Below are 24,155 nucleotides of genomic sequence, written 5' to 3' on the forward strand. Positions count from 1 at the left end.
GAGTTCGCTGTTTCTCCCAGGCTGGAGTGAAGCGACGCGATCTCGGCTCACTGCAACCTCGGCCCCCCGGGTTCAAGCGATTCTCCTGCTTCAGCCACCATGATTTAACACTGAGAAGTAGGCAGTCACAGAGAAAAAGTGTGTAAACAATTCTTTGGTACACATTTTAACATCTTTTAAAGAGAGACGCATCTTCTGTTTGAAGGGGTTATAACATTATTGCCAGAAAGCAGTCATGATGTGGTTGTCCTTGGGCACACACACATGAACTTGGTCTAAACCTCCCCAAAGACATCTTTGGGTAATTACATCAAGCATCAAAACTTACAGAAAGGTGTCAGGAGACTGGAAAGATAAACTTACATAGAGTAGTATAGGAGTCCCATGAGAAGTGCAGCACCATTGATGCTTGTGATTAGCACAGATGATGATACTGTGGGGAAAATCATGGACAAGATGAGTTGAAAGTGATTCAGAGTTTGTTCTGAATGAAATACCTTTGTAAATGTATTTTGCATATGTGTTCTGTCTCATGTAATTACAGGAATGATATAAGACAAATATAAACGTATTAGTCAAGAAATATTTTTAAAATAATTATAAAACTCTAATTAGAAATATATGCTCCATTATTTATTAGTGGTTTTATTATTTCATTCTGATATATAAATCTCAAAGATAAATCTCACAACTTATTATAAAAATTAGTCTTAATGATATGTATAGATGTGATATGATACTACATGCTTTATATATTATTTTATACAAACCCACCTAACATCTCAAGAGGTGAGCAATGGATTGGAAGGACGGCTGGGATGAGTACTTGGTGAGGACGCAGGAGCAGGAAGGGCAGACCACGGAGGGACTGGGCAGGGGAGGCAGGGAGGGCAGCTCCCTGAGGACTGCGCTCTGTGGGGAGGGATTCGAATTTCTGGGTTTGGTTCCCTGAGATGTTACTCCAGCCCATGAGCTCAGCCTATGAGAAGAAGGTTGAGGAGTGAGTGGGCCCTGTCCCCCGGGGAGGCTCCTGGGCTCTGCCAGCGGGGCGTCGGTCTGGGAGAAACTAGGGTGGAGAAGAGCAAAGAGGACCCCCAGCTGCCTGACTGCAGGGCTCATGGGGCTGCCCTTGTTCGCCGCCTTTTCTCCATCGCTCAGACCCTCACTTCCCCGCCAGTGCAGGTTTCTGCCCTCTCAGTCCTTTTGCAGGTGTAGGTGGGATCCCTGGACGAGAAAACTCAGATCTGCGGGCCCCTCTCCACCTGACGCCCATACAGGTGAGGTTGGGAGCAGCCTGAAGGGAAGTGCGGGTGCGGGGGTCGCAGCTGCACAGTGAGGGGACCCGAGGCTGCCGCGCAGGCTGGGCTTGGGGGCGGGAGCCAGGCCCACAGGGGGCGTGAGGGCCGCGGGTGGAGGGCGAGGCTGACAGGGAGTGAGGGAGGAGGGTGGAGGGCGGCGATGGGAGGGTGAGGCTGACGGGGAGAGGTCGGTGAGATCTACAGGGGAACTAAGGGCGGATGTGTACTGGGTCCGCGTTGGGCTTTCCGGGTCGCTTCCCTGCAAATGCGCGCTTGTTCCTGAGGCGGTGCCTGCCTGTGTCGTCGTCCCTGTTTGTTCTTCAAACCTCAGGATTTCTCTGTGTTTCCCAGACCGTAAAGTACGTTTAAAAAGCTTGCTTTCTGTCACATATGCCCTTTTATATGTGGGCGGCAGAACGCGCCTCTCCGCTCCGTCTGTGTGGGGCTGCAAGGGGTCCGGTCCACCACGGAGGCTGCCTTTATGGAGAACACTGCTCTTGTCCCGAGCCTGAAACCACGGCATTGCGGGGTCCAGGAAGACTGGAGGTGGCGCCTGATAGAATGATTTCTTTTCATTTGGGTCCATGCCCAGTGGTGGGATTGCTAGATTGAATGGTAGCTCTGCTTTTTAAAGTTCATTGAGATATCTCCATACTGTTTACCATACAGGTTGTACTAATTTGCATTCCCACCAAGGGTGTCTAAGCATTCCCTTTTCACCTCATCCCCACTAACATCTATCATTTATTGAGTTTTTCATAACGGTACTTCTGACTAGGGTATGATTGGTATCGCATTGTGGTGTTAATTTGCATTCCCTGATGATTAGTGATGTTGAGCATTTTTTTTCATATGTTTGCTGGCATTTGTGTATCTTCTTTGGCCTGTTCATGTCATCTACCCACTTTTTAATGGGGTTATTTATTTTTTTCTTGCTGATTTGTTTGTGTTTCTTGTAGATTCTGGATTAGTCCTTTGTTGGATGGACAGTTTCCAAATATTTTCTCCTATTCTGTAGGTTCTTTATTCTGTCGATTATTTCTTTTGCTGTGCAGAAGCTTTTCAGTTTCGCTAAGTTCCATTTTTTGTTTTTGTTTATGTTGTAGTTGCTTTCAGGGTCTTAGTCAAGCATTCTTTGCCTAGGCCAATGTTCAGAAGATTTTTTCCTAGTTTTTCTTTTAGAATCTTTACGGTTTCATGTCTTACATTTAAGTCTATTTTGAGTTAATTTTTATATATGGTGACAGATAAGGATCCAGTTTCATTCTTCTGCATGTGGCTATCTTATTTTCCCAGCACCTTTTGTTGAATGGGGTGTTCATTCCTCAGTGTATGTTTTTGTCTGCTTTGTTGAAAATCAGTTAATCATAAGTATTTGGCTTCATTTCTGGGGTCTGTGTTCTGTTCCTCTGGTCTGTATGTCTGCATTTATACCAGTACCATGTTAGTGTGCCAGCAGATGTTGTAATGGACTGTGTTGGTTGATTGTGGGCCAGAAGGTGGCACTTGCAGGAGAGAGCCAGCTGCAGTCATGGTGGTGGGATTTATGCTTAACCTTTGTTACCCAGGGGAAGTAGTCAGCTGATGGGAAGTGACATGGAACTCTAAAAAGTCCCTGTTCCTATTCTGCTAATAGGTAGGACAGGTAGAGGGGCAAAGCCGAGTGTGGGCTGGGTCAGGAAAGTCCATACTCTGCCTCTCCAAGTGTGGGTGTAAGCAGAAGCCACAATGGGGGTCAGTGGACAGTTCCCTGACCACTGGGATAATGTTCCAGGGAGGAGAACAGCCTCTGCCACATGAGAGTCTGTACGTGGAGAGAGGGTTAGCAAGTGGCAGGTCAATTCCCATGACCTTGACACAGAAGGTCTTACACATGCAGACTTCTGCTGGCAAATACCTACAACAGCCAGCTAAGTCTCAGGCAGTCTAGGCGCAGAACACAAACCTGCCCCTGGCTGCAAGACTTCCCACTGGAGACTGAAACTGTAACAGTAGTTCTGAGGCCACACCCCTTGATATGACATGTGAAACAGCAGTACCCGGCTCCCATGACCCTGGCACAAGAACGCTTCCTTTATGCCCCTTGGTTCGGGCATTAGGGGTTTCATCCTCTGCTCAATATGAGATCAAATACAAAACTTAGTTGGTCAGCTTCTCCTTCAGTTGGGAGCTTCTTCCAGTGCATTACTGCTGCCTGGGTTACTTGGCTCATTTCTGCAAGATCTCCTATGAATTGGGGTCAGGAATATCTTCCTTCTGTCCCTACTGGGATCTGGGAGTGCACACGCAGAACACCCAGGTGCCACTCCTTCTTTCATGGTCCCTTCCTCTCTAAGTCAGCTCCAGCGCTGGGCAGGGTTAAGGCACTTCCCTGTGATTGCCTGGTTCCCCAGTGGGAATGTATCACGGAGAGAGTCTCCCCTTTTTGCACTCTGAAGGCTCAGTTGCTCATCGGACACATGGTGCAAGTTTCTGCCTGCTGCTCCTTTCAAAGTATCCAAAGGTTCTTTCACTTTTTCTGTTGAGTTCCTGTGTTTGTTGGATACAAATTCACAGTGTGAATCTCTAGACACTATTTTGCTCTTTCTAAGCAGGTGAGGCACACTAACACAGTCTCCAATCTGCCATCTTGAAAAACAAAAAACAAAACAAAAGAAAAAATGCTCCACTTTATGAGCAGAATGTCTACCAAAAGTTATTTGCAACTTTCATCCTGAAAGTGTCTATTCTCTTCCAATAATCGTTGTATTTATGCAGTCATTTTTATCAGTATGCAAACATGGATATTTCTTTTACTCTTTATTTCTACTACTTCATTTATTTGTTTAAATTGTTGCAGTGTTGGCTATTGGAAGGTCTTTCAGTTGGATCATTTGTCATTTTGAAACACCACCATAGTTAAGCTTTGCTGTTGTTATGTGGTTGCTTAGTTGTTTGCACTGTTGTTTGACATTTTATGTTTTCAGGCACTACTAGGTGCTTAAGCTAATTGTGTGGATTTCCTCACAAGCCTGGTATTAACCATTTTTTTTCACAGAGCCCTAGTTCTTCTTATTGGAAAATTGAATTAGAAATGAAGATCTGGGCCCTTGGCATATTCATTGCTCCTGGGGCAATGATTCGTGATCTTGTGTGCTGACAGAGCAAATACATCTATGTATACTGATTCACACACACACACAGACACATACACACACACACACAAATATTTTATCATATATCTGTATCTTTAAGTTAAACATGAATTCCTAATAATCCTCCAGCACCCCATGATCTAATCCAGTACCATGTGAATCAGGGCACCTATTCCCGCTTACTTGTGTGTAGCCTACCACACTAACAGTGATAAAGATGGTTCTGTTATTTAATCACATAATCCAAAAGACTTGTATAGGTGGTTTCAGAATTAGAAATGTATATGGCCATGAGAAAGAACCTTACCAACTAAAGTTTTTATGGATAAATCTTTACCCTTTAGACTCAGAATATCCACTTACTTGCTACGTTCCTTGGGCAGCTGCTTTTCCCCCACTCCATTCAGTAAGGTTATTTCACTGATGTGTTATTTAAATCTATTATGTGTATAGCCCCATGCTATCTGCTACCTACTGTAGAAGGTTTTTAATTTGTATATTTTAAGTTCACTTTTTGTATTATAAAGTTATTTAGGATTTGTAAAATATAATCATGTATTTATCATTACAGTATGATACCAGAATAATTTCACTGCCTAGAGCAAATCTGCTGTACCTCACCAGTTTGACCTTCCTCTTTTCCAAGCTCCTAGTAAATACCAAACATTTTATTATCTCTATAGTTTTTCACATTGCAGAGTATCACATAACCAAAATCACACAAAGTATTTTGCCTTTTTAAATTTACTTTTTTTTGCAATATACCCTTTAGATTTGTGAAGTGTATCGCATGGTTGTTTAGAGTTGCATTTTCCTAATGACAAAAGACTTAGGCCTCATATCACGTGCTTACTAGACATGAATATAGTGTCTTTGGATACATGTCTATTCAGATAGTTCATCAATTTGATTGTGATATTTGCCTTTATATTTAGAGTTGTAAAATATTTTATATGTTGTGGCTAATAGATTCTTTTCTGCTATGTGATTGTGAAGATTTTCTTCTATTCTTTGCATTATCTTTTTACTTTTAATTATGTACTTTGAATCTCAGAAGATTTTAATTCTTATAAAGTTAAATATTTCTTTTTTATTTCTTTTCTTGGGCTTTAAGTATCATATCTTAGAAATTATAGGAGTTATTGTTGACCCTAAGACCCAAATTATGTATTTCTATATTATCTTCTAAGGGTTTGGTCTATTTGGATCTTACATTTGGATATATGATTATTTTTAGCCAATTATGTATATGGTGTGAGTGAGAAGTTCAACTTGCTTGTGGATATTCAATTGTCCTAGCAACATTTGTTACAAATATATTTTTTCATATTGAATTGGCTTGGCAACCTTATAAAATCATTTTATTATAAAGGTAAAGATTAATTTTTGGACATTCAATTCTACTATATTCCTTTGATCTGTACATCCAAGTTTATACTATTATTGAGCCTTTAAATTAAGTTATGATGATACTGAGTTTTTCATGGATGCCCTTTAAAATAAAGAAACTTTCCTTATAGGCTTAATTTGTTGTATACTGTTTTGAAAAATGGATTTTGGATTTCTCAGGTGCCTTTCCTGCATCTTTTGAGATGGTCATATGGCTTTTGTTTTCTATTTTATTCTTATACGGCATGACACTAATTATTTTGTATGTTGAACCAAATTTGCATTCCTGAGATAAATACCCTTGGTGATGGTGTATAATTCTTTTTACATTTGCTGATTTCTATTGCTAGCATTTTATTGAAGACATTTGCCCTTTATTTATAAAATATATTGGTCTTAATTTTTCTTTCTTGAAATGTCTTGCTTTAGTTGTAATATTAGTGTAAACTAACAGTATACATCAGGAAGTGATCTCTTCTCCACTTTTACTGTTGTTTAAGTGTTTATGAAGAGTTTGTGATAGATTGTTATTAATTATTTTCAGGCTTGGAATAGTTCACTGGTGAAGTCATCTGAACCAGCAGAGGGCGTTGACTCCTAACAACAATCACATAAACTTGGAAGAGGATCCTTCCCCAGCTGAACTTTCACTTGAGACCTCATCCTTGGCCATCATCTACATCTGGATTCATGATACAGAGAAACTATAAGAGCCACTTAGTATGTGAGAATTTATTATTCAGCAATAAATAATACACCTGACAGTAAATGCAATGTGATATCCTGGACAGAAAAATGACGTTACTTAAAAGCCTAGTAAAATATGGAAAAAGCCTATACTTCAACAAATAGTTTTGTGCCGACTATTTTTTAGGCCTCAGGGTTACATAATCTATTACATTACATGTGATTCGAAGATATATAAAGCTTTCTGTACTATCTGTCCATATTTCTGTGTATTTAAAATTATTTCAAAGAAAAAATATTTTTGAAAAAAGTATTAAATGTGAGATGAAAATAATTCCAAAGCAAAAACACAATACCTTCAGCTCAGGAGATGAAAGGGCATGTAGAGAGAGAATAGCAAAGCATCTTTCCATATCGATTTACCAACTCGAACACAGGTACACTTGCTTCAGGAAGATCCCCCCAAGTTCCAGAGACTCGTCCTCTTTCATCTTCTTCATCATATGCCACATTTTTCAGTCACCAGTTTTAGCATCTGGTGCTAACTACATAACCAGTTTTTGAAAGACAGATGCCTGTTACTCACATGTCTCAAAAAGCCCCATTTTCAGATATTATTTAGCAGGACTCCAACAAACAGACCAGAATTTATTCAGAGCTTGCAATGAGGAGTGCCTTAATGCCAACACGACTATGTTGACAACACATCCTCTTGTGAGTGAAGCATTCATACAGAATGAGTCGCTGAAACTCAATAACATATGTCTACTGTACAAGAAAGGTAATAATCAATATAATGCTCTAAAATTATTCTGGGGACATAGGGGACGTTTGTCCAAGATTTTTGAGATGTGAGCAACCAAGAGAGCATGAACACTGATATTTTACAAGTGCTCCAAATCAGTAGATGAGCATTTGATTTTCTAGTTAGGACTGCAGTCAGGTTCTCTTGGCTTCAATACTGTACACAGAGAATTTCAATGGCAGATCTTGGTTAAAATAACAACAATAATAACAACCCCTCATCTATTATATTGCAGCCTGGCACCATTTAACTTACTTTCACTGCTTATAAATAGCAACCCTATACTCCATGCAAACTAGAATGGCAGTGGAATTTATGTAGTGAAGAAAGTGACAAATTATTTTCCAAATATAAAGCAAACTTAAGGTTTTATAGGGAAACAAATGGAGGTAAAAATATTTTTAATCCTTATTTTTCTGATAATTTTGTTCTGCTCTTATAAATAGAAAGCTCCACTTTCATTATTTTATAATATAGTGAGTTTATCAGCCACATGTGTGAAAATTGTGTAGTAAAAGTAGGTTTGTGTCCACTTGGTTGGTTCATTCGACTTACACACATCATTTACTTTATCTCAAATGGTTATTATTATTTTTTTTTTTTTTGAGACGGGAGTCTCGCTCTGTCACCCAGGCTGGAGTGCAGTGGCGCGATCTCGGCTCACTACAAGCTCCGCCTCCCAGATTCATGCCATTCTCCTGCCTCAGCCTCTCCAAGTAGCTGGGACTACAGGTGCCCGCCACCATGCCTGGCTAATTTTTTGTATTTTTAGTAGAGACGGGATTTCACCGTGGTCTCGATCTCCTGACCTCGTGATCCGCCTGCCTCGGCCTCCCAAACTGCTGGGATTACAAGTGTGAGTCACTGCGCCCGGCCGAATGGTTATTTTTTAAGCCTTGGTTTTGGTACAATATATAAAGGCGTCAGTCTTTGTGCAAGATTAAATCTTCATTCAAGTAACTTTTCTTTGTGTCTTTGCCTTTGTTTCTGCATTGCTCCTGTACTTCTGTGAACCATATTTCAGTGAGTAATGATGACAATAGCAGTCCAGCCTGCATGGATGCTGACATGGATGCTGTCTCCCATTGTTACCACTGGATGTGAAGAAATGCTAGATGCAATCCAGCCAATCTGTACTCGACTCTCAGTTCCATCTTCTCAACTCACAGTGTCTTCCAAAGTCCATGCCACACCACAGCCTGGAACATCTCCCAACGTGGTATCTTGAGGCAGTGGTAGAGCTCATGTCACAGTATTGTATGTCTCAGGTATCACTGTCCTTCACTGTTTGATATAATCTCTCTTACAAACCATTGTTCCATACACTTTGCCCCTTTTGTGTTTGTTTATACACGTGGTATGGCCTGTCTAAACCTCGCAGTGAGGATATTAGAATAGGGTTCTGCATATCTAGAGGTGTGGATCATTGGCAAGCATGTTAGAACCTACCTGCCACATCAGGTCCTGTCTAATCTGTATCAATTTCTGGGTCTTCACTTATTTTTTTGACCTTGATCTTAGTGAAAAGAACTTCTCAGGTGTTCCATAGGATGTATCACAATATAGATTTGTTATATTTTTTCATAATGTGACTACAATTAAACATTTATACACATATTTATCTAATGTTGCAGACAAAAAAACTTGAACAATACATTATTTACAAATACAAATTTAGAAAATAATAATGAAGAATGAGGCTGGGCATGGTGGCTCATGCCTATAATCCCAGCAATTTGGGAAGCTCAGGTGGGTGGATCACTTGAGGCCAGGAGTTTGAGCCCAGCCTAAGTAACATAGTGAAACCCCATCTCTACTAAAAATACAAAAATTAGCCAGGTGTGGTGGTGCATGCCTGAATGTTTCATATATTCTGGATAATAGTCTCCTAACAGTTATATGACTTGAGAATATCTTCTTCCATTATTTCAGTTGTCTTGGTGGTGTACTCTGCATCTTAAAAGGTATTGATCCACATGAAGTTCAATGCATCTATTTTTTTTCTGTCACTTGTACTTTTGTGTCACATGTTAGATTCCATTGTTTCATGTAAGGCCATGAAAATCTATTTTTATGTTCTCTTCTGTGGGATTTTTAGTTTTAGCTCTTACATATTCTATTTTGAGTCAAATACATACATGGTGCAGGAAACAGTTTAACTTGCATGTGGATATCCCTTTCTCCCAGTAACATTTGCTGAAAAACTATTTTTCATATTGAATTAATTTTCCAACCTTGAAAATAAGTCTGCCCTATATATAAAGATTGATTTTGGAGTGCTCAACTCTATTCTGTTGGCTTATATGTCTTTCCTCATGTTATGTGAGTTTTCCATGGATGCTCTCTGTAGGTTTAGAAAGTTTTCTTCTATGCCTGATTTTCCGAGAGCTTTTATCATGAATGGGTTTGGAATTTGTCAAATGCCTATTCTGTGTCTTTAGAGATGACCAAGAGTCTTTTTAAAAAATTCTATTAGTATAGTTTATACCACCAGTTGTTTTTGTATGTTTAACCAGACTTACATTGCAGGGTAAATAGTTTTGCTTCTAGTATATACTCCTTTTTATATGTCACTAATTAATTTTGATAGTATTTCCTTGATACTTTTTACCTGTCTCACATTGGTCTGTAATCTTCTTTTTTTGAAATGTCTTTGTCTAGCTGTGGTGTCAGGGAACACTGGCTTCATACATTGCATTAGGAAAAGTTCTATACTTGTCTGTTTTTATTGATTGTTATTAATTCCCAAAGGCTTTGAATAACTCAACAGTGAAGTCATCTTGACCTGGACAGAAATTGAATCCTCCCGAGAATCCCGGGAGCTTGGAAGGGGATCCTTCCCCAGATGAGACTTCCCTTGAAATCTCTGCCAGGCATCTGACCCAGAGAAACTGTAAGTACTATGTAGGGCTGGGTTTGAAAATCTAAACTATGTAGTAATATGTTATACAGCAATCAGTCAGTTACATGCCTGACAGTAAATGTAATGTGGTATCTTGGATTAGATCCTAGAACAGAAAAATGACACTAGTGGAAACCTGGTAAAATATGAAGAAAATCTTTTTCAGTTAATAATTTTGTACCACTGACAATTTCTGAGTTTTCATAAATATGCTATGGTTATATAAGGTGTTAATATTTCAGGAAGCTATAGGATATATTAAACTTTTATCTTTACTACTTTCTGTAAAACTAAAACTATGATAAAATAAAAATATTTCTTAAAATGTAATATTCAGGTATGAAAAAATACAACAATAATAACAAAGACAGATTTAAACCACAATAAAACCACAGATCAGAGGATGAATGGAGATATAGGGAGATTATGGCAAAGTAGCTTGCCTTATTATCCCCCATTCCTACACAGGGCACCTGCTTCAGAAAGACACCATCAAGCTCCAGGGACACTCATCTATTTTCTTCTTTCCCATCACATTTCCCATTACCCAGTTATCAATTCCTGTGCTCATAACCACTTTTCCAAGGAAAGAAGCCTTTCTCACATATGTTAGAAGACCCTGTTTTCAGGCACTTTCTGGCACTGTCTTTGTAGGATCTCACTGTAAAGACATTTTAGAAGACATGACTTCCAGACATTAAAAGAGAAGATTGAGAAACACCAGTGATGGTGAACATAAATATTTCTGCATTAAGAGTGTTTTCTTAGTATAGGGATTATTTTTTTTACCCAAATTTTAAAAGAAAAGGATGCCTTAAGCCTTTGAGAAAACGGTGTGATAATTCAGTTTTCTTCGTCATGCAGACTCCATCACGAATTTATGGGACTACACATTCTCTTGACACATGATGGATCTATGTTGTCCTGTGGTATATTAATCTGTTCTCGTGGTGCTAATAAAGACATATCTAAGACTGGATAATTTATAAAGGAAAGAGGTTTAATTGGCTCACAGTTGCACATGGTTGGGGAGGCCTCACAATCATGGCAGAAGGCAAATGAGGAGCAAAGTCACATCCTACATAGTGGCAGATAAGAGAACTTGTGCAGGGGAACTCCCATTTATAAAACCATCAAATCTTGTGAGACCTATTTACTACCGTGAGAATAGTATGGCGGAAACTGACCCTATGATTCAGTTTTCTCCACCTGGCCCTGCCCTTGACACATGGGGATTATTACAATTCAAGGTGAGATTTGGGTGGAGACACAGCCAAACCATTTCAAGCAACAAGCCCAAAAGCCACAGAATAGACATTGTCATGGAAGAAAATTAACTAGATATGAAAAAAGGTTATAATCATGGAGTTGTAGGTTAATTCCTGCTCAAAAAGATGTGGAAATGAACCTTTAGACAGACATCAGATATATGAAGGTGAAGCATGTTAGTGATACAGAGTGTGTTGTGCAGAGGTGGAAATAGCCTAATAGAAAAAAAGGAAAGAAAGTATAATATACCCCAGCTCACCATGTAGTGATCTAAGATATGGATGCAGACTGAGTGCTGATTCTGCCTATGTGCTGGCTAAACAAAGATCCCCACAGGAGGGAGGACTGTCCCCCTTCCCCAACACAGCTCCATGTTCACCGGCCACACCACTTTACAGAGGAACACCAGGGATGTTCCAGGAACCATGCTCACAAAGCTTACTAAGCCATGGGACTGCATACTACACTCCCAAGGACATCCACAAAGTCAAGACTCTTGCTTTTTCAGACCATGATCATGGGCTACATTCTCCATACCATATTCATAACTTCAGTGAGAAAACAAACTCCTGCATCCCGGAGACCTAGAATGAGAGACACAGCTGACCTTGACCATATTGCTCACTTCTGAGAAGATTGTAGCAGTAATTCAGGTGCTATAATTTGGGGCATTTATAATTCAGTAAACCTTCTTACCCCTCTAATCTTACAGTTCACCCCACAGGAAAGGATGGTTTCATTTAAATTGGCAATCTTAAGTAATGGAGGTTTGCTCTTTTTATTTCATTATAACAGGAGTTTCTATAAGGTAAGTGACTTGTACAATCCCATTTTCCTCTTATTTCAATGCATACATATGGTCTATTATGATGTGTACCGTGAAGATCATCCTTAACCAAATTCTTCAGGAAAAAAAAAAAAAATCACCAAGTGGCAGTCCATGAAGGAGACAGGAGTAGATGTGTAGAAGGACAGACTCATCTCTAGGTGGCAAGAGGGTTGATGAGCTCTGAGTGCTCAGGGTTAAGACTGAAAAAGTGATAGACATAAAACTCTATTACTATAATGTCCCAGACAGAGAGGACACAGTGCTGAGCACTAAGCTCCTAAACATTACCATGATAGCTGAGTCTGGATTGGCCACGACAATTCTCAGACAGATGCCATTGAAAACACCCCATCATCTGATCACATCCTTAGACAAGAACCCAATGCTGTCTCCGCCCTCTAGTCTGAATACTGAATAAAGTTTAAAGGGTGCATGACTCCTATACTTGAGATTAGAACTTCTTGTTCACTAAATTGAGCCCTAGTAGAAGCTGAAACTCTCAGTGCAAATATGCTCAACATTCTAAATTATAAATTATAAGAGTTTCTTCTTCATTCAGTACACTCTCTGGGGAACATCAAAGACTGTTTCATTTTCTAAGTATCAACAAGTGGAGCTGACAAGAGTAACAGGTGATCATAGCAAAGCATTTCATGAAAACAGCAATGCACAGGCGTCTGCAGTCCCTGCTTACAGTGAGATTCACATGACCATCGTTCATGGGATACGAAGGATAAAAGGGGAGGGAGAAAAAAATATGTAGTTGATTTGGATGAAGAGTCGGATTTGGAAAGCAACTTAGAATAATCTCTGCTTATATTTCTAAGATTACGGCAAAAAGTCTCAAGATACAGAATTTTCTGTCTTCAGAGAGCTGCACTCTGCTGCAAACTTTCAAGTAACACTTTACCATTTCTATCTTCCTTCTCCATGGGATCTTTGAGCCATAATTTATAAAATCACCTCTACATCTCTTGTATTTTTGTTATGTCTAATAATCTCTTGAGGTCTCTGTAGGGACAGTGACTATAAATTATCACTCTGCCCAACAGGACTCCAGGAAACTGTGTCCTGGATGTTTACAATGTGCCTTTCATGGGATACTTATTTATCCTGGTGGATACCGCAAAGCATAAGTGTACAATCTTTGACCCAGCATCCTTCTGACAGGATATTTGTTTATGCTGTCAGACACCCTTGTGGCACTTGTCAGACCTGTGTCCACTCCATTCCCACCAAGGTAGCCACTCTCTAGGAGAGCTCTGAGTTTGAAAAAAGTTGAGTTCGCATGTGTTGGTCATGTGAGACACGGAGGAGGCAACTCAACAAAGCACAGGTATTTCTTGCAGGTGGGGATCCTTGGGCACCATTGCAGGGTCTAACTGACACATTAGGTCTTCTCCAATCTGCAAGTTTCATAGTCTTCACTTATTTTTCTTGATCTTGACCCTTTTGAATTGTACAGGTCAGATATTTTGTAAGATGTCCCACAGTATGGATTTGTCTCATGATTTCTCATGATTAAACTAGGGACATGTATACATTAAACACATGTCATCTAAGGTTGAAGACAAGAAAAACTAAACATTATGGATATTAGAAATATAAACATCGAGATAAATATAACAAACACAAATTAGAGGATAAATCAGAGTAATAGCGACCTTCAGTGATTAAGGAAGATGATGAAGCTAAGGAGATCCATTAATGGCCATCAACATATTGCTCAAGTTCTATTTTATAAGATCAGCAGTGACTTTAAATAAAAAGAAACTTTATACATTTAAGGATCATTTAGGGTTTACAGAATTGTTTTAAATACAGTACGTAGACTTTCCATATATCCCACTCCAGTTGCTCTTTTTATTAACTTCTTAATGTAGGACATTTGTCACAATTAACCAATTTTAAACAGTATCATTAACTACTCTTCATACTTTATTGAGGTTTTCTCAGTTTTCACTTAATGTCTAATTTCTATTCCAGGATCTCATCCAGGATACCTCAGCACAGTTAGATATCATGTCTTCTTAGACTTCTCTGACCGTTGCAATGTCTTAGCGTTTCCTAGTTTTTGATGGCATTGACATTCCTAATGTGGGATTTCGCTGAGGTTTTTTTCATGATAAGACTAGATTTGTGGTTTTGGGAGAGGAAGATGACAGAGGAAAGGTGCAATTCTCCTCACATTATACCAAGGGCACAGGCTCTCAACAGGCTTTATCACTGGTAATGTTAATTTGATCACCTAAATGAGGTTGTTTTTATCAAATTATCACACACTGTGAAATTATTATTATTTTTCCCTTTCCCCATAGAATGTTTCAGAACAGTCACTAACACAACACGCATTCAAGAAGTGGGAGTCATGCCAAGCACAATGGCTCATGCCTGTAATCCCAGCACTGTTGGAGGCTGAGGCAGGCAGATCACCTGAGGTCAGGATGTTGAGACTAGCCTGGCCAATATGGGGAAACCTCGTCTCTACTAAAAATACAAAAATTAGCTAGGCACAGTGCTCGTGCCTGTACTCCCAGCTACTCGGGAGGCTGAGGCAGAAGAATCACTTGAACCTGGGAGGCAGAGATTGCGGTGAGCTGAGATCACACAACTGCACTGCAGCCTGGGCAACAGAGCGAGACTCCAGACTCCATCTCAAAAAAAAAAAAAAAAAAAAAAAAAAGTGGGGATTCATGATCTACCTTCTTATTGGCAGAATGTCTACAAGTTTATTTGAACCCTCAACCATAAGTGTGTCTATTCTATTACACATTTATTCATTTATACATTTTTATATAATCATCTAAACATGGCTATTTATTTTATATTTACATATGCTAATTTATTTGATTGCTCAAATTGTTCCATGGTTGGCAGTTGGAAGGTTTTTTAGTTGTCTCTGGTATAATTTTGAAATACCCACATAATTAAGGTTCAATGTTGTATGGTTGGTTGCTTTTGTTGTTGTTTAGCATTTTCTTTTCTTTAACCACTACTAGGTGCTCCAGGCTAACTGTGTATTTAATTGTACTCCAGGCTAATTGTATAATTGTGTAATTTCTACTAATGTTTCCAATACCATATGATCTAATCCAGCACCATACGAGTGATGTATGTAGTCTCTTACTCTCCCTGTGAAGAAGTTGATGCTGTTCACTTAGTCATACTACCTTAACATACATGCAGAGTGGTTTCACAACTGGTAACTTATACCCCAATGGGAAACAATTTTACCAAGTAAAGTACAGTACTTAGGTATAAATACTTTGGCTTTTAGCCTCAGAATATCCGCTTATTACCCAAATTACTTAGGTCCATTGCTTTCCTCCACTTTCTTTGGTGAGGCTATTCCATACATTCATTACATAGTTATATTCTTTTTTTGGGCATTCCTCCTTGGAAACCCTCTACGTACTAAGTAAGATTTTAAATTTGCGTAATTTAGACACACTCTTTGTGTTGTAAAGTTCTTCAGGATTCGCCAAACATTATTATGTATCCACCATTACAGAATCAGAGAGAATAATTTCATTGCCCCAAAGAAACCTCCTATATTTCACTGATCCCACCTTTCTCACTCCCAAGCCCCTTGTTACCACCAAACTCTTTGCTATCACTGTACTTTTTTCCTTTTCTAGAGAATCATATAGGTGAAATTACACAGTATTTTGCCTTTTCCAACTTATATTTTTTCACATAGCAATATACCTGTTAGATTTTTGAAGTATGTATGATTGTTTTTAGACTTCCCTTCCCTTATTGTTGCAGGACAGGTAAGCCCCAAATTTGGGGCTTCAACTGGCAGGGTTCTTGGTTTTGCCCAGGAAAGTATTTAAGGGCAAGCCAGTGGTGATAGACAGCAATGTTTTATTGAACAGTACTGCTCCTTAAAGAGAAGGGCTAACTCATAGGCATTGCATCGGTTTGTAACCTATGGGCTCTTGTCAACTATCTTTACACTAAGGTAAACCCACTTTCAATTACATGTAAATTGAGGATTGGATCAATGAAACTTGATGGGCAGGTTATTCAGAACGTTCTAGGAAAGGAGCAGTAACTTCTGGGTTGTTGCCATGGAAAGAGGTGCTAAATTCTGGGTTATTGGCATGGAATTTGTAAACGGTCATGGCGCTGGAGGAAATGTCTCATGCCAGTGAGCCCTGAGGACAACCAGGGATCCCTGTGTCTCTTTGCCAGTTTCTTCACTGTATGCAGTCTGGACCAGATCTTGTTTTGATTAGCAGGGGTGTGACTAGAAAACAACTTGCTGGTCTCCTACCTCATAATGGCAAAAGACATTGAGTGTCTTTTCATGTGATTTGGATATGACTGTAGCTTTTTTGGAGAATTGGATATTTAAATAATTTCCATTTTCGATTGAGATATTTGCCTTTTTATTTTTGAGCCCTAAGATGTTGTCATATATGATTAACAATAGACCATTATCACCTATAAAATTTGCAAATATTTGCTTTTTAATTTAACTTTCAAGTTTCAGGGTACAAGTGCACATTTGTTACATAGGTAAACTTGTGTTATGGTGGTTTGTTGTAGATTATTTCATCATGAATGTACTAAGCCTAGTACCCATTAGTTATTTTTTCTGATCCTCTCTCGCCTCCCACTCTCCACCTTCCAATAGGCCTCAGTGTGTGTTGTTCCCCTCTGTACGTTTATGTGGTCTCGTCATTTACCTCCCACTTATGAGGGAAAAGTATGGTATTTGGTTTTCTGTTCTTGCATTAGTTTGCTAAGGAAAATAGCCTCCAGCTCCATCCATTTTCCTGTAAAGGACATGATATTCTTTTTTATGGCTGCGTAGTGTTCCATTGTGTATATGTACCATTTTCTTTATGCAATCCACCATTGATGGGCATTTAGGTTGATTCCATGTTCTTCCTATTGTGAGAAGTGCTGCAATGAACATATACATGCATGTGCCTTCTTAATAGAACACTTTTTATTTCTTTGGGTATATGCTCAGTAATGGCATTGCTGGGTTAAATTATATTTCTGTTTTTAGGTCTTTGTGGAATCTCCACAGTGCCTTCCACAATGGTTGAACTAATTGAGACATCCACCAATTAGTTAGATGGCTGGTGTTAGATGGTATCACATTGTGGTTTTGATTTGCATTTCTTTAAGGATCAGTGAGGTTGAGCTTTTCTTCATATGATTGTTAGCTACATATGTATCTTCTGTTGAAAGTGTCTGTTCATGTCCTTTGCCCTCTTTTTTATGAGGTTTTTTTTTTCTTGAACATTTGTTTAAGTTCCTTATAGATGCTGGATATTAGACCTTGGTCGGACACATAGGTTGCAAAACTTCTCCCATTCTGTAAGTTGTCTGTATATTCTGTTGATAGTTTTCTTTTGCTGTGCACAAGCTCTTATGTTTAATTGTATTTAATTTGCCAGTTTTTGCTTTTTTTTGCAAATATTTACTCCCATTCTTTGGGTGTCTTTATTTTTGATGGTGTACCGTGAATCACAAAAGTTTCAAATTCTAATGAGGTTTAATATACCTGATTTTTCTTCTTCCCTTTTGCTTTCAGCATCATATCTTAGGAAAGATTGTTTAACCTAAGACCACGAAGATGTATTCCTGTGTTATTTTCTATATTTTGGGCTTGTTTAGCTATTATATAGAGATATATGATCATTTTGAGTCAATTACATTTTCAATGTGAGGCAGGAGTTCAACTTACATGGAATATGCACTTGTTTCAGAAATATTTGAGTAAAAATATTCATATATAATTTGGTGACATGAAATTATTTCACTGTAAATATAAGTATTCATTTTTGAGCATTATATTCTATTACATTGATCAACATCTGTATTCTTCTACTAGTACTGTAAATCTTGATTACTCTTAATTTATAGTGAGTTTTGAAGTCAGGAAGTATGTATCTCCCATGCCAAACTTTTTTCTTCTTTCTCAAAATTATTTAGGCTGCTCTGGGTCTATTGCATTATATATGAATTTTCGATAAACTTTGTGAATTTAGAGAAAGAATATGTCACCTGGGATTTTGATAGAGGATGCGTTGAATCTATAGATCCGTTTGGAAAACATTGCCAGCCTAACAACATTAACCTTTATAAGCAATGAATAGTCAAAGTTTTTTTCCATTTATTTTTTATCAAAATATTTTCTATAGTTTTTGTGTATCTATCTTATACTTAATTTGATAAACTTATTTTTGATGTCATCTCAAATGGAACATTCTGAGTTTTTTGTTTTAGATTGTTAATTGCTAGCATATAGAAATTCAGAGGAGTTTATATATTGACTTTATATACTGCAAGTTTGTTGAACTCATTTATAAATTCTAAACATATTTGATTAGAGTCCTTTGGAAATTTTATACATAAGATCATGTCATGTGCCAACAGACAGAGTTTGACTTTTTTTCCATACCGGAAGCCTTATATTTATTTTTCTAGACTAATTGCCATGTCTATATCCTCCAGTACAATGTTGAAAACAAGTGTCCAGAGTGGAAATCCTTGTCTTGTTTCTAATGTTGGAGAAATTAGTGAACGTTTCAGATAACCTATGACGACATGTTGGTTTTTCATGGATCCTCTTTAAAAGGAAGACAGTTCCCTTATCTGCCTCATTTGCTGCATATTTTTCTCATAGGGAGTTTGAGAATTCTCAAGTGCCTGTGCATCTTCTGAGATGATTATGTGGTTTTTATTCTTTATTATATGAATATAGTGCATAGCACTAGTTGTATTGTATGTTGAACCAAAGTTTGCTTTTCTGAGGTAAATACCCGTAACATAGCATATAATACTTTTTACATGTTTCTGATTTGTTTTACTAATATTTCCTTGATGATTTTTGCCCCTGTATTCATAAGGTATATTGCTCTTCATTTTCCATATTTGAAATGTCTTTGTCTAGTTGTGGTATCAGGGTAAACTAACTCAGTATACAATGGGAAATCATGCCTTCTCCACTTTTTGGGAATAATTTGTAATAAATTAGTATTAATTGTTTAAATGATTCCAATAACTCACTAATGAATTCTTCTTGATGAAGTCAGAGAGGTTAATCCTAAGAACAGTTACATGAGCTTGGAAGAAGACCTTTCCCCAGCTGAGCCTTAGCCTGGGCCATCACCTACATCTGGACTGAAGAACTAGAGAAACTGTGAGTAATATGTGTGTGGTTTTGAACCACTAAGATGTATAGTAATTTGTTATGCACCAAGTCTTAAGTAATATACCTGACAATAATTGCAATGTGGTATTCTAGATTAGGTCTTGGAACAGATAAATATATCATTATTAGAAATTCTGGTAAAATATTAAGGAAGTCTGTAGATCAGTTAATAATTTTGAAACATAGTAAAATTCTTAGTTTTCATGAATATACTATGGTTATAATAGTAACATTTTAGTTAGCTGAAGGGTATATGAAACTGTCTGTTCTACCTGTGTATCTTTTTGTAAATCTGAAATCATTTCAAAATAAATTTGTTTTCTAAAATTATTATATTTTTTAAAAGAAAACAGAGACATAAGCAAAAAACTGGCTTCCAGAGATGAATGGGCACGTAGGGAGAGAATAGCAAACTAGCGTTCTTTTTATCTCATCACCTTTCCAAACCCAGGTGCACCTGCTTCACGAAGGCACCATCAAGCTCCAGGGACTGTCATCCTTTTTCTCCTTCTCCGTTACCCAGTCAGCAGTTGGAGTGTCAGCAACCACCTATTCAGAAAAAGTTACCTTTCCTTCACATATCCCAGAAAGCCCCATGTGTGGACATCATTTAGCAGTGTATATTCAGGATCCCACTGAAGCATTTTTGGGAGATATGACTCTCAGATATTAGAAGCCAAGAATAAGAAATTTCAGTGACAGGGAACATAAATCATATTTCTGCATTCAGGATAATGTTTTCTTGGTTCAGGGATTTCTTCTTCAAGTAATCAGAAGACAACTGTACCTTCAAACCTTTCAGAAAAATATGTTCTAATTTAGTTCTTTTCATTCTACAGCCTCCATCAGGAATCATTTGGGACCGTGCATTCTGTTGACACTCACATTGTGGAATTATGTTGCCCACTGCCAACCGTAAAGCCACCAAGGTAGCAGGTAATCAGAGTACAAAAACTGTTTCTAATAAATTGGTTTAGGCCAGTCTCTACTTACAGAGACCTGGATATGAATCTTTTACATAACAAGTTTTTTGCAGTTGGATGCTAGTGAGTGGAGAAAGCAGATGATGAAGTGCTGAGCAATGAGTCCCCAGACAAACGCTAACTGCATGGAAGATGTGATTTCCCACAATATCTTAAACCAACAGTTCCTTAGAGGCTGGCCTGGACACCACAAGTCTAGAACAGTTACCATTTAAAAGAAATCAAATTCTAGACCAGATCATGAGGCAAACACCCAACACTTTGTCTCCACACTCTAACCTGATTAGAAGTTGGAGTTCAATGGAAGAATGTCTTGGATATTTGAAAGCATGACTTTATTTAATTTAGCCTTGCTGGAATTTAAAACTGTAGGGCAAAATTCAGTCAATCTCCTAAATTATGTGTTTTTGTTTTTGTATGTGAGTTTCTTTCTTTTTTTAATTATATTTTAAGCTTTAGGGTACATGTGCAGAACGTGCAGGTTAGTTCCATATGTATACATGTGCCATGTTGGTGTATGTGAGTTTCTGCATACACATAAAGAAACTCCCATAGTTTAGGAGGTTGACTGAATTTTGGGTATACAGAAACTCATACTTTATGTGTTTCTTCTTCAATCAGTGTATTCCTGAGGGAAAACCAAAACCAATCCTCAAATCCAAGTACCCAAATTAGGGTTGAGCAGAGTAGCAAGGGGGCAGATTAAAACATTTTATAAAGACCATTATGCATCTACTTCTGCAGTGACTAATTATAAAGTGATTTCTATGATCACCAACCATATGGTTAAAACGGCAAATGGGAATGAAGAAAAAAGAGTTACATAAATGTTATAGCTGAAAGAATAGAATTTATAATGAGGCTTACAAGGATCATTGGTCATATTCCTAAGATTGCAGTGGGAAGTTTCAAGATACAGCTTTTTCTAGGTCTTTAGAAATCTATCACTCCAGTGAATTTTTCAAGTAACTCTTTATAATTTCTATCTTCTTCCTCAATGGATTTCTTAAACCATAGTTCAAAAAACTACATTTCCGTGCATAACAGAAGAATTATAGTATTCCACTAATAACTCTAATGTCTCTAATAACTATGTAGAATGTAAATGCACTTGGTAAACTTATGTGATAAGATTTAAGCATATTTCTTCAATAACAGATAAGAATACAGTTGATGAGCCACCATAATCTAACACTGAGAAATGGGCAGTCACAGAGGACAGTGTATTCTATTCATCTTAGAGGGCACGTTTTCACGTTTGTGAAACACAGATGCACCTTAAATTTGATAGTGTTAAAACATTATTGACGAGAAGGCAACCATAATGTGATTGTCCTCATTTACATATACATGAGCTTGGTCTATAAACCTTCCATTGACATTTTCAGGTCATGTCATCAACATCATATGTTGCATAGGGGGTTTCAGAAGGTTGGAAAGATAAACTCACAGGAGCAACAGGAATCTCGCAAGAAATGCAGCATCGCCAAAGCTTCAGATTAGCACAGGTGATAATAATATGGGGAAAATCATGGGCAGATGTGTTGAAGAGTAATTCAGGAGAGTTACATCTCAATGAGAGGAAATTTAGGAAAACCTTTGTCAATGTATTTTTCTTGTATGTTCCATCCCATGTAGGAATGACACAAGACAAATATCCACATGTATGCACATTGAAAATATTTTTTCCAGTAATTATAATGTATTTATATTATTACTATGTGATTTATTTATAAGTCATAAAAGTACTAGTTGCTTGATTTGTTAGTGGTTTTGTTCTTCCATTCTGGTGTATGAAATAATGACATGTTACAATTGACACAAATGATATATCTCACAATTTATTAGAAAATTAATTTTTAGGGGTTAGTATAGGCTTGACAGTATACTACATGCTTTATATGTTATTTCATACAGTCCATACTGACATCTCAAGAAGTAAGGACGATTTTCACTCCTGTGGTCCATTTCGGAGTCTGAGCTGACTTTCTGCAGGAAAGGTATAAAGGAACCTTGAGTTTGATACTGTCTGCCCCAGAGTCTTTGCTCACTTTGACTATGTAGGATGTGTCTTGTCTTACAGGGTAAATAATTTTCAGGTCTAGTTAGACAGCTCAGTCTACCCTCTGTCATGAAGATATTTTCCTAAATTGTTTTCTGAATACTCTATTATTTTTATATTTAAGCCTATGAACCAACTAGAATTGATTTTGTGTGTATGTGAGGTCAAAGGTCAGATCTTGGTTGTTCCCTGTGGATATTCAATTTCCTGGAACATTTTAATAAAAATTGATCTTTCCCCCATTCATCAACGTATAATTAATTTTTATATATTTGTATGTCTGCATTCTAGCTCTGTTTTTATTTTTTAAGTTACTGGTTGTTTCTTCTATCTTTGTGCAAATTTCACACTGTCTTATTATTATCATTATTATTATCTTCTTTTTTTTTTTGATACCGAGTCACTCTGTCACTCAGGCTGGACTGCTATCGTGCAATCATGGCTCACTGCAACCTCCGCCTCCCGGTTTCAAACAATTCTTGTGCCTCAGCCTCCAAAGTAACGGAATATAGGTGTGAGCCACCACCCCTGGCTAATTGTTTTGTATTTTTAGTAGAGATGGAATTTCACCATGTTGGCTAGGCTGGTCTCGAACTCCTGACCTCAGGTGATCTGCCCGCCTCGGCCTCCCAACGTGCTGGGATTACAAGTGCGAGTCACTGCACCTAACCCACACTGTCTTATTATTAAGAGAGTCCATTTAGCACAATAGTTTTCTCTCCAGAGATTGTTTTGTATTTTTTCTTTTTTAAGATAGAGAGAGGATTTCGTCCTGTTGTCCAGCTAGGGTATAGTGGCTCAGTCGTAGAGCAGATTCTGTGTTCAAACCACTGGGATGAAATGATCCTCCCTTCTCAGCCTCCTGAATAGCTAGGACTACAGGTACAAGCCACCATTCCTTCCACAAATGTGTACATGACATTTCTTTGTACAGATCACCTATTCTGTTAGATATTAATTATTTTCTTAATTTTGATGAGTGATTATTAAATTTGGTTTTAGTTCTCAGAGTTATAAAAAATACCACTTAGAAAATATGTATATTGAGTGCTGTAGTCAGAAAATAGTTTTGTGCCATTGACTTGTAAAAAGGGAATTTCAATTTTTTATTTATTGTCACTTTCATCAACCTTAATATTCTCCAAAGGCTTTCATGCCTATGCTCTTTTTAGATTTTAATTTTTGTTGTCTTAGTCAAAAAATGCGAGGGTTGGGAACACTTGTTCAGGATGTGTGAGACATGAGCAATCAACAGAGCAAAAACACTGATATTTTATGGGAATATATAATAATAGATGGACACTTGCTCTGCTATGTATGGCAGCAGTCAGGGTCTGTGGGCTTCAGTGCTGTAAACAGAATTGACAGATCCTGCTTTAAGGAAAAAAGTGCCCCTCATCTATTGTATTACAGCCTGGCACCATTTTGTTACCAAACCCAACTTTGGCCATGGCCACTTGCAAAATCACATAACAGAAGGGTATTAAAAAGAAAGTCAATGGCCGAGCGTGGTGGCTCACATCTGTAATCCCAGCACTTTGGGAGGCCAAGGCTGGATGATCACCTGAGGTCAGGAGTTCAAGACCAGCCTGGCCAATGGCAAAACCCTGTCTCTACTAA

General features: G+C 38.0%; 2 long non-coding RNA genes across 2 annotated transcripts; both read left to right on the forward strand.

Moving 5' to 3' along the window:
• Positions 1-6,600, forward strand: LOC131381252 (uncharacterized). The gene is made up of 2 exons (XR_009209872.1): positions 1-138; positions 6,366-6,600. It is a non-coding gene; the product is annotated as an uncharacterized LOC131381252 (long non-coding RNA).
• Positions 6,601-10,068: 3,468 nt separating this feature from the next.
• On the forward strand, positions 10,069-20,397 carry LOC131381255 (uncharacterized). The gene is made up of 3 exons (XR_009209879.1): positions 10,069-10,206; positions 19,368-19,478; positions 20,330-20,397. It is a non-coding gene; the product is annotated as an uncharacterized LOC131381255 (long non-coding RNA).
• The last annotated feature ends 3,758 nt before the right edge of the window (positions 20,398-24,155 follow it).

Source organism: Hylobates moloch, unplaced genomic scaffold, assembly GCF_009828535.3.
Source record: "Hylobates moloch isolate HMO894 unplaced genomic scaffold, HMol_V3 SCAFFOLD_14, whole genome shotgun sequence".
Taxonomy (NCBI): Eukaryota; Metazoa; Chordata; class Mammalia; order Primates; family Hylobatidae; genus Hylobates; species Hylobates moloch.